The sequence below is a fragment of the Gobio gobio genome, assembly GCF_949357685.1.
Source record: "Gobio gobio genome assembly, chromosome: 20".
In the NCBI taxonomy this organism is placed as follows: Eukaryota; Metazoa; Chordata; class Actinopteri; order Cypriniformes; family Gobionidae; genus Gobio; species Gobio gobio.
In genome coordinates this window covers 46,674,026-46,686,564 of record NC_137113.1, presented here as the reverse complement: position 1 = coordinate 46,686,564, position 12,539 = coordinate 46,674,026, and the positions used below count along the sequence as shown (strand labels likewise).

At 40.6% G+C, this 12,539-nt stretch overlaps 1 long non-coding RNA gene across 1 annotated transcript in view; it reads left to right on the top strand.

Annotated features, from left to right (window-relative positions):
* Positions 1-12,539, top strand: part of LOC307117028 — a 177,943-nt gene that overhangs the window by 81,149 nt on the left and 84,255 nt on the right. The window lies entirely within an intron of this gene.

Sequence of the window (12,539 nt, the reverse complement as noted above, 5' to 3'; positions counted from 1 at the left end):
GCATGATGGAGTGTAAGGAGAGAACGGTGGGCTGTAGGTTATGGCAGTTAAGTGTACAACATATACCGCCATCAAATATGATTATTTATAAAAGAACTGACCCTTTTATACTGTGTGAAGGAAAATATTCATCGTGACATTATGAGGATGTTTCTAAAATTAAATTATTTGTTATAATATGTCATTAATCTACATCAGTTTCATTGCAACTTTAAAGTCCCCCTGTGGTAAATATTTGTATCCCTTAAAACGCATCTTTGATCACCAAAATGACATATTTAAAAGTTCTTCTTTATGCCTTAAAATAGCTTGAATGTAACTTGACACCCATGCTTCATATAATACATGTGAAACCATGAATATGCAAATGAGCCCCGCCTCCACTCCCTCACACCAGCTCAGGATCTGTAGTTACTGCACTCAAAAAAAAAGATTTATGATGCTGTTCACTTTATTTAAGCAATTCATCTTGATTTAACACCATTATATTAGGTTTCTGGTTCAAATGTAATTGATTCATGTTAAACTGACTTAAAACCGTTACTCTTTGACATAACTTGATGTTTTCATTTTGAAATAACATGTTCAACCAAGTAATAAATAAGACTTTCACTTCCCATCATGCTTTGCAAAGGGGCTGAATTCGGAGAGTAAATTTGAAAATTTCGAGAGTGCATTTTTAACAAGATGAGAAAATTGAGATACTTTTTAATGCTTAATGTTTTGTTATGTTGGTGTTTAAAAGTTTGTGTTATGATAGTGTTTTTGGAGGTTACCATTGTGGTGAAGTGTAGAGCATGTGTTTGGGTTGAGGACCTACTAATAACTATTAAAGTAGTTTTATTAAAAAAAATCTACTTTGGGCATGCCATGGATGTAACAAAAACCATCTTCTGGCTAGCCAATAAAATCTTGTAAATGGTTTTGTAAGTGCACTCAAAAGCTATTCTTTGAATTAATGTAATTGGTCCAAAACATTGCAAATTAGTTGGGCTGACACTATTAAATTAAGCTGTGCCTAACCATAGTAAATAAGTTGAATCAACCTTAATAAATTAAGTTGACCCAATGTAAGTACATTAAATTGGAATAACATAATTGCATAATGCTGAAATAAAACAAGTTAATCATGTGGAAATACTTTCTATGATTTTTTATGTTCATTCAAAGAGTTATTTTTTTGAGTGTTTAGTAAACGAAGCACAAATATTATCGCTCTTTACAACGTCGGACCCATACAGTAATTAATATGATTAGCCTTTTGCTTGACAATTATCAAACCGCTAATATGTGTTGCTAATGTTCCACAAACCATGTTCTCGTTCGCCATCTCAGTCTGACTTCTGAAAATCAGCATCCTTACTGTGCGTTCACACTGGACGCGAATGACGCGAATAAATTGTGCTATTCGTGCATAGTTGGAACATTTTGAGTTTACTTGCTTCATTCGCGCGTGACATTTGCTTCACAACAGACGCAAATTCGCGTCATGGGAGGGGCTTCTGACATGGGCTGTGTTTACACGTCTTTTTTATAAAAATACAACTGTTAATGTGCAACAAAACGTAGTTTTAAGACTTTTTCAGGCTATAATGTAGTTGTTTAAATCCCAAATCTGTGGTTTATTTATAAAAAGAGTGCCTATTTGAACATTTTATCTGGCGTTTTCGGAGTTGTGAGCTCCAGTGGATCAGCGGCGCTCGTTAACCCCGGCGAGAGCAGCCTTTCCTCGGCCAGTCCTTCTGCCATCTGCCGCTGGCTCTGATGTCTCTGTGGTGTCTCGAGCTATAATTCGTCTTGTCTATATGTAACGGGCGATCTTTGGTCTCATGGATCTATAATTTGTTCCCTGGCAAATCGTTTAGGCTGAGGGCAAAGTGAAGTTTCATTACTTTTTTTATTTTAGGCTAATTAACTTTACGTTACAGTTGTAGCCGACTAGCACTGACTTTGAATGTTTGACTGAATTGTTTGCTTTATTTCATGTATAGCTTCTTATACCTTTTACTTATACTTTTTTGTATTATTGATCATGCATAAACTTGCATTTAACAAAAAGAGACTGGGTTGTGTTTCATGTCATGTAATGTTATCACTGTGATAATCATATGCACACTTGTCTGAACCAGATATTAATATATGATTAATATAAACCAGATTTTCTCCTCATTGATGTCACTACTAGAGCAAGCTCCTGATTGGTTAACGTGTCATTTGCACGAATCGCGCCACAGAATGTCTATTCGCGTCTTTGCATTGACTTAACATGTAAATCACTCGCGAGAAACGCTTCATTCGCGTCCGATGTGAACGCACCATTAGACACGCTTTGAACATCGTTCAAATTGAATTGGACGCGAATTGAGCGTCTCTGAATGAATGGTGCTTTTTGTGATTTCACGCGTTTGAAGCGAATTCGCGCCTGACGCCCGAGTTGAAAAATTTGAACTTTGGCGTCAATTCACACCACGTTAACCAATCAGGAGCCTGCTTGCTGCTGTCCCGTGGTAAAGTGACGTGATAAGAAACCTTGCATTTTTAAAAAAAATGATCTTGCGTTTTTGGAGTTGTGAGATCCAGGCGATCAGCGGCGCTCAGCGCTCATTGACCCCGGCGAGAGCAGCCTTTCCTCGGCCAGTCCTTGTGGTTCGTCTTGTGTAAATCTAACGGCCGATCTTTGCTCTCATGAATCTATAATTTGTTGTCTGCCAAATCGTTTAGACTGAGGGCAAAGAGAATTTCCTAACTTTATTTTTTAAGGATATTTAAATATACATGCAGTGAAGATAATGTAGGAGTTGCCTGAACCAAATTTGTGTGGCTATTAATGTCTAATATATATTTTTAATGAAAATGAAAAGAGGCAGAGTGGTGTTTTATGACATATTTCTCCTGGAGTCTTTTTCGCTTCAAACGCTCGATTTATACGCGCGTCCAATTTCGATGTGGACGCGTGAATGGATTCAAAACGTCCAACTAGACGCAATTTTGACGCTAAATTCGCGTTTGGTGTGAACGCAGCATTATAAAGCACATCAGATATTAAAGCGGCTTTGTGTTTCCATGGTTACTGCACGATAACACCGGAGGGTAACGCGGGTATTATGTCATTGATAGGCGACGCACGGTCCGTGTCCTGGTTAAAATCCCTCCAATAGTGCAGAACAGGCGACCTGTCTATCGAGGGCCCTTAGATTCGTCCCCCTGTGCACCACCCCTAGACTAGCACAGTCTGGTTTAGCTGGAGTATTTATGTCTGGTTTTGTCAAGGCACATGACCCAGTAAGTGAGATTTGTAAAGATGAGACTGACCCTGTGGCGGTCTTAACTTTAATAGATACTCAAACCATAGCGATCCTGTGCTTTTTCCTCCCTGTGGGCTCTAATGCAGATGTATGTTTGGAGTAGTCTGGAGTTTATTTCTCCGTTCCTAAATCGACCTCACCATTATTATGGCTCTCTTGCCTTTGTGGCACAAAACCACAGTGGTTTCTATAAAAATATTCTCTGTGCACAGAAACAAAGGCCTGACGTGTTTAACTCTGATATTTATATTATATCAGGCTCTTATTATCAAGGAAATTTGTAAGCACTTCTCGTTGAGCTCGCTCCTCAAAACACTGGTTAGGGTGTCATGTGGTGCGGTCCAGGCCATCGACCCTGATTTAGTATGAATGATATGCAACGGCGTATTTATTTGAGTTCGGAGTGCATTCCCTGGAATGAGGACTTGGCTCATATTTCTGACCAAAGTGGCCATGCTAATAGCGATAGCACATCGACCCAGCACAACTCAGCACCTCTGAAGTCTGGAACGGCAACGTGCAATTACGCGGCCATTTACTGTGCGCTCCACATGAATCATAGCAGCTTAAGCAAGGACAAGAATCGTGAATATTACCATCGCCTAGCAACAGGTAAACTTCAGGGTCTTGGTGTATAATGTGGTTGGAGTGGGAGATAGAATTGCAGAGAATCCCACGGCCTTCACATAGCTCACACACACACACACACACTTCTGTACACTCCCGTTCACTCCTGTAGTGCCCAGCCAACGTGAAAGATAAAAATGGATTCCATTAAATCAAATTAGAGTGATTTAATGAGGTCAAATATGGGACCAGAGACAGCGTAGAGCTGAGCGATTCATCGCAATCGGGCCTGTGATATAATGATATAAACGCTGCAAGCCTGCGGTGTTTGAAGCGTTTTGAAACATTGCAATTGATTCAGAACTTATTGGCTAGCTCATCCTCAAGTCCCGCTTCAACTTTCTTACACAATAGCAAATACACTCACCTAAAGGATTATTAGGAACACATACTAATACTGTGTTTGACCCCCTTTCGCCTTCAGAACTGCCTTAATTCTACGTGGCATTGATTCCACAAGATGCTGAAAGCATTCTTTAGAAATATTGGCCCATATTGATAGGAGAGCATCTTGCAGTTGATGGAGATTTGTGGGATGCACATCCAGGGCACGAAGCTCCCGTTCCACCACATCCCAAAGATGCTCTATTGGGTTGAGATCTGGTGACTGTGGGGGCCATTTTAGTCCAGTGAACTCATTGTCATGTTCAAGAAACCAATTTGAAATGATTGGAGCTTTGTGACGGTGCATTATCCTGCTGGAAGTAGCCATCAGAGGATGGGCACATGGTGGTCATAAAGGGATGGACATGGTCAGAAACAATGCTCAGGTAGGCCGTGGCATTTAAACGATGCCCAATTGGCACTAAGGGGCCTAAAGTGTGCCAAGAAAACATCCCCCACACCATTACACCACCACCACCAGCCTGCACAGTGGGAACAAGGCATGATGGATCCATGTTCTCATTCTGTTTACGCCAAATTCTGACTCTACCATCTGAATGTCTCAACAGAAATCGAGACTCGTCAGACCAGGCAACATTTTTCCAGTCTTCAACTGTCCAATTTTGGTGAGCTCGTGCAAATTGTAGCCTCTTTTTCCTATTTGTAGTGTAGATGAGTGGTACCCGGTGGGGTCTTCTGCTGTTGTAGCCCATCCGCCTCAAGGTTGTGTGTGTTGTGGCTTCACAAATGCTTTGCTGCAGACCTCGGTTGTAACGAGTGATTATTTCAGTCAAAGTTGCTCTTCTATCAGCTTGAATCAGTCGGCCCATTCTCCTCTGACCTCTAGCATCAACAAGGCATTTTCTCCCACAGGACTGCCGCATACTGGATGTTTTTCCCTTTTCACACCATTCTTTGTAAACCCTAGAAATGGTTGTGCATGAAAATCCCAGTAACTGAGCAGATTGTGAAATACTCAGACCGGCCCGTCTGGCACCAACAACCATGCCACGCTCAAAATTGCATCACCTTTCTTTCCCATTCTGACATTCAGTTTGGAGTTCAGGAGATTGTCTTGACCAGGACCACACCCCTAAATGCATTGAAGCACCTGCCATGTGATTGGTTGATTAGATAATTGCATTAATGAGAAATTGAACAGGTGTTCCTAATAATCCTTTAGGTGAGTGTGTGTCCACACAGGAAAGCAATCCACGCTCGTCAAGACGTTTCATGGGGTCTTTAAGTGTGTTTCTGTAGCTCTTGGAAGCTCAGATGGGTTGGGAAATGCTTGGAATTTGACTCAACACATAATGAGAGCTCAAACACACACACTGACAAATTCATGTTTCCTTTAACGCAAGACACACACAAAAGCAGAGTTTTCATGCATTGGTCAATTCTGTGCCGTTTGGCTTTTCATAATGTGTCAAGAAAACGTCCAAAACACACTTTTGAGTGTTTATTTTAGTGCATGTTATTTATTTGCATCTGTATATTGCAATTAAAGTGGCCAACATATCTACAGTTTTTATTCCTGTTGACAGTAAAAACATCTCAAATGTCAAAAACTCTAAAATGACAATAAAATGAATCTGGCTTTATCCAATGCTCAGATGTTAAATGTATGCAAATTAGTGTATATTTAATTAAATAATGCCTCATTTGCATTTTGTAAAACTTTAATTGTTTTGCCCTGTTCAGTTGTGGCCAGTTGCATAAACTTAGCCACTATGTTGAATTCCCAATGAAATCAAAATGGAAGTTTTTTGCGCTTTTAGTATGAATATGTTAGTCTTACTGTTCTCTATAAGCTAGTGTTGCTCCAAAACAATTTAAAAAGATATAAGCATTTAAAACTTAGTCTCTCACTTCCACCAATATGGATCAATGATTTTGATGACATCACTCTGCACTTCAAATCGCTCATGTGTTCACACATTTACTATTTTCTACATGGTGAATGGCACATAGTGCACTATATAGGGGATGGGGAACGATTTACAGACAGTGCACTATATAGGGGTTGGGGAACGATTTGCAGACAGTACACTATATAGGGGATGGGGAACGATTTGCAGACAGTACACTATATAGGGGATGGGGAACGATTTGCAGACAGGGCACTATATAGGGGATGGGGAACGATTTGCAGACAGTGCACTATATAGGGGATGGGGAACGATTTGCAGACAGTGCACTATATAGGGGATGGGGAATGATTTGCAGACAGTGCACTATATAGGGGATGGGGAATGATTTGCAGACAGTGCACCATATAGGGGAGGGGGAACGATTTGCAGACAGTGCACTATATAGGGGATGGGGAACGATTTGCAGACAGTGCACTATATAGGGGATGGGGAACGATTTGCAGACAGTGCACTATATAGGGGATGGGGAATGATTTGCAGACAGTGCACCATATAGAGGATGGGGAACGATTTGCAGACAGTACACTATATAGGGGATGGGGAACGATTTGCAGACAGTGCACTATACAGTATAGGGGATGGGGAACGATTTGCAGACAGTGCACTATATAGGGGATGGGGAACGATTTGCAGACAGTACACTAAATAGGGGATGGGGAGCGATTTGCAGACAGTGCACTATATAGGGGATGGGGAAGGATTTGCAGACAGTGCACTATATAGGGGATGGGGAACGATTTGCAGACAGTGCACTATATAGGGGATGGGGAACCATCAGACAGTGCACTATATAGGGGATAGGGTACAATCAGACAATGTACTATTTAGGGGATGGGGAACAATCAGACAATGTACTATTTAGGGGATAGGGAACAATCAGACAATGTACTATATAGGGGATATTGAACGATCAGACAGTGCACTATAGAGGGGATAGTGAACGATCAGACAGTGCACTATATAGGGGATAGTGAACGATCAGACAGTGCACTATATAGGGGATAGGGAATGATCAGACAGTGCACTATATAGGGGATAGTGAACGATCAGACAGTGCACTATATAGGGGATAGGGAACGATCAGACAGTGCACTATATAGGGGATAGTGAACGATCAGACAGTGCACTATATAGGGGATAGTGAACGATCAGATAGTGCACTATATAGGGGATAGTGAATGATCAGACAGTGCACTATATAGGGGATAGGGAACGATCAGACAGTGCACTATATAGGGGATAGGGAACGGTCAGACACTGTAAATTTCCATTTTACAGTGTGAAAGTCTGGTTTCACTTGCTGCAGCTCCGGTCCAGAGACACGATAGCACAGAGCGGATCATGTGATCGAGTCGCCGCAGACCACAAAACAGACAGAACACAGAACCATATTTTAAAGCGATATGGAGGAGATTAGGAGGAGAAACGGTTAGAGATTAGGAGGAAACTGCGGCTTTACCAAGCTCAGCGGCCCTGATATAAACAAAACGCTATTGGTTATTTTTAAAAAGGGAAGGAGCTTTTTGATATGCCCGCCCTGTCTTCCTGTACAATAATGCTGTGCGTTTCAAGGCACTTCAGAGGGACTTTACGACTGCTGCTGCATCCAAAATCGTGCACTGAGTAGGTACTACATTTGAATTTGAAATTACTAAAAAGTATGTTCTATATAGTATGAATGTGTGTAGTATGAATGCAATCATGTGACCTCTCATTACGTCACATCACTGCCATTCATAAATCCTCTCCCGTGGCCTCACGGGTTAGTAAAGTGTCCATTCAATGCACACTTCAGAATTTTTCCGGAAGTAGCAGCTCATCCGGGGATCCTGTTTTTCCTGTTTTTTAATACTATGTATTTGGACATACTACTCTTTTGTCATACTGTTTTTCGCTTGCTATATAGTAGGGAAGTATGCGATTTTGGATGCAGCTTATGTACTAATTAGTCAAGCGATAATCAGTCTAGACCGATCTACCTTTTTATGTAACTGACTTTAAAAAGTTAGGACCAGTCTTGAAGAGAAACAATTAGATGACTAACTTTTAAGACCAGTCTAAGCAGTTTATGTGTCTTGCCTTAAGACTTAGGTTCTGCAATGTTGCAGGAGTAAACACTTTCTGACTCTGTGTTGTAAAACATGCGTATAAAATCATGTGTGCACATTTTGTGAATGTTTGGCTGTGTTTATGGGCACCGTTCCATATCCACATTGCAGACTCACCGAGCCACACACCAAGTAGCAGAGGACAGTGGAAAAGCTGAGGAATTGCGCAATCTTCTTCCGAATGTTCAGCAACCACTAATTAAAGCTCTTGATTGTTTCAGGTGGAACAGTGACATGAGAGGATCACCAAAAGATAAACAAGCGCGAGCGAGAAAGCAGGCTTGATTTGAGCATGAGCATCGCTCAGTCAGCACGGGTATGAATTTATCTGGCAAGTGGACTGAGAAAGAAAAAGAGCAGATTTTGGCAGGAAGCTCGCGTCTAAACCACCACAAACAGGCCCGATGTTCACAAAGGTGGTCACGGTGGCCACAAAACAGCCTTCGGCAGCGCACAGAGCCCACACAAACCCTAACGACACACAGAAACACGGTTATTTCAGACCAGGAGAAAATATACACACGCAGAGTTTGGCTTCCAGTGGCTTTAGCAAAGGAATCTGAACATGCTCTGCACTTTAATGTCAGTAAACTAGGCTGTTTAAGACCGATACTAAAGACTCAAATGAACTTCACTCTAACATCTGTCACTCTTATGATTTCACATAGGGTTTTATTAAGGTTTATCTTATATGTAATTGGATGTGTGTCATGAGGAATTTTGATTCATAATTTTTTTTAATGAATAATCAAGGAACTTTGAGCCGTCCAGCGGCGCAATGATAGCGCCTGAAAATAGTCCCCAGCGCTCCCTGTGCAAGCCGGTTGTCACGTTGGTTAGATTGACGGAAGTTAGCCTATTTTCAGGCGCTGTAATATCATTGCGCCGCTGCACTCATGGGACGGCTCACAGCTCTTGATTATTACGCATGAATTAAAGTATAGTTCCTAGACATATCGGCCAAGAAAATCACAACTTTTCATTTTCCGTCGGTCTTAGTACACGATGTAACTACAGAAAAGTCAAGTTTTAAATTGGAAAAATATCTAAACTCTTTGGTAATTTTTTTGAGCGAGATGCTAACGGTCTAATCAGATTCAATGGTCTATGCTAAGCTATGCTAAAAGTGCTACCGCCAGACCCGGAGATCGGCTGAATGCATCCGAAAACGGTTTAAAGGGTTAGTGCACTTTTAAAAAAACTTTTGCTGATAATTTCCTCACCCCCATGTCATCCAAGATGTCCATGTCTTTCTTTCTGCAGTCGAAAAGAAATTAAGGTTTTTGATGAAAAAATTCCAGGATTTTTCTCTATATAATGGACTTCAATGGGCTCCAAACGGTTCAAATGACAGTTTCAGTGCAGCTTCAAAGGGCTTTAAAGGACACCACACGATGATTAAGGGTCTTATCTAGCCAAACCATCAGTTTCTGCGAGAAACCCAGCAGTATTTATGCTATTATTTTACCTCTTATCAGACAAACGTGATCATCTCTGAGCTCCGCCATAACTTCCGCTAAGTGAGGTCAAAATACGAGCGTGGTCATAGACATATTGATCGTAGATGCCTCATTCTACTGATCCGTGCAGGCGCTAATGAGGCATATTCGTATACATCTATGACCACGCTCGTATTTTGACCTCACTAAGCGGAAGTTATGGCTGAGCTCAGAGATGATCACGTTCGTCTGATAAGAGGTAAAATATTAGCATAAATACTGCTGGGTTTCTCGCAGAAACTGATGGTTTGGCTAGATAAGACCCTTATTCATCGTCTGGTGTCGTTTAAAGCCCTTTAAAGCTGCACTGAAACTGTCATTTGGACCTTGAACCGTTTGGAGTCCACTGAAGCCCATTATATGGAGAAAAACCCTGGACTGTTTTCATCAAAAACCTTCATTTCTTTTCGACTGCAGAAAGAAAGACATGGACATCTTGGATGACATGGGGGTGAGTAAATTATCAGCAAAAGTTTATTTAAAAGTGCACTAATCCTTTACCTCTAGGAGAGTTGGAAAATGAGCCTATTTTCAAAAACAGTGGAGTGTTCCTTTTAAAGGGTTGAATCTTTCTGCTTATCTGTAGCTATCCCTTCAATTAAAGGTGCAGTGTGTGAATTTTAGCGGCCTCTAGTGGTGAGGTTGTAAATTGCAACCGCTCACCCCTCCCATTCGGAGCACATAGAGAAGCTATGGTGGCCGACACAGGACAAATATGTCGTCGTCTGAGACAGCAGAGGGCTACTGTAGAAACATGGCGGCACAAAATGGCGGCTTCACTGTAAGGGGACCCGCGGTGTGTGTAGAGCGAAACGGCTCATTCTAAGGTAATAAACACATAACGGTTCATTATGTAAGGTCTTTATACACCACTGAAAGCATAGTTATGGATATTATATTGCATTTCTGTCAATAGATCCTCATAAATACCACACACTGCACCTTTATTCATTATATTTTCTATTATAATTAGGGGTGTGGCGATTCACCATATTGGGTTCACAAAAAACGATACAAGACAATATTTTAACACTATTTTTGAGAAATCTCCAATAATGAAATAAATGAAATGTTTTAACAATCCTGCAATGAATGTCTGTACAGTTTCACTTTGAGTATGAATTATAGCAGTAAAAAAAATAAAAATAACTATATATATATACAGTATATATATCGCTACTCATAACTAGGGTTGCATGATATATCCGTGCCGTATTGGTTAATAGATGCAATTTTTAAAAATTGCCGATATATTATAGATTTATTTTTAGTTGTCCAATATTGTTTGATATTAATATTTGTTGGTTGATCCTGGATATTTAATTCTACATGCTTATTTCCCTATTTTCATCTCATTTTCACTTAAAGTCAGTCAGCATAAAAATCTAAATGGACAGGTCTTATTTTTTTATGGAATCTTTTCTTTTAAAATTCATATGCTTTCTAATCTTGAATCAGAATAACTTCTCTGAAGACGAGGGCGGGGCCACCTGTCACTCACATGAGATCCACCAATAGCAAACCACAACCATCCAATCAATTCCCCACTGACTAAATCAAGCCCCGCCCTACATTTGTTCTTGTTTGAGAAGCCGTTTCACTCGGATATACGACACAATAGAGAAGAAAAGACTAGGAATTTATGATGAGATTGAGATGAACAGAAGTCTTCATGCCTGTTGCAGCAGTCTAGGCTCTTATAAATCACTCCATAAGTATCTCAATATGTCCATCCTGTAACTGGCCAACAGTATTAATGTGGTCTTCACTGACCTTAAATTACTGTGTGTGTGTGTGTGTATCCGAGAGAATGAGATCCATCTGTAGGTGCTCCCTGCATGTGCTTCAGTTTAACCCCCTAATCAGAGCCGTGTTGCAGCCGTATCAGCCCACCCCCACCAATAAAATACATTATTAAAATACTTTTTAGTTCAGAAATGTATGAATTGCATTTTATTGTAATTTTGAATGCATTCATAGATCCAGGCAAAAAAATAGCATAATTTAATTTATCTTTATACCACTACAGATGAAAATTCAGACATATACAAGTCGTGTGAGTTTGGAACAACATGAGGCTTGAGTGGATGATGTCTGAACTATCCCTTTAAGTTGAGATGTCCTGTCTAGGTTAGTCAGGCTAGAGTTACCCTGCACAGGGCATGAGAAGGACCCGTGGTAAGGAGCTTACGGCTTTGCCAGAAACCATTGGTGATGGAATGCACTTCCTCCCAGTCTTAGTGCTGGCGCTTGACCACTTGGAACAGCGAGATGCATTAATGAGAGGCTTTTGTGTAAAAGCACTGGAGTAATGATGGATAGAGAGAGAGAGAGCGAGAAAGAGAGAGAGAGAGAGAGAGAGAGAGAGAGAGAGAGAGCTGTACAGCTCAAGCCATGTGTGTCTGTATACAGAGATATCCATACGTCAGGAATAATATAAATATGAAAGGTATTCATTTGTGTGAATTTATGTGCTTAGTTCTTTCTTATCTTCTCATGCCTCTCCTCTCCTTCTTTATTCAGGCTATACCTCATTCTGCAGATTCTTAAAGGGACAGTTCAACCAAAAATGAATGATTCTGTCTTTATTTGGTCCTAGCCTGTATTATTAGGGGCAAGCATCGAAGCTGCAATGGCACCTATTGTATCTGTTAGTTTTCTTCTTATTATTATTATTATTAC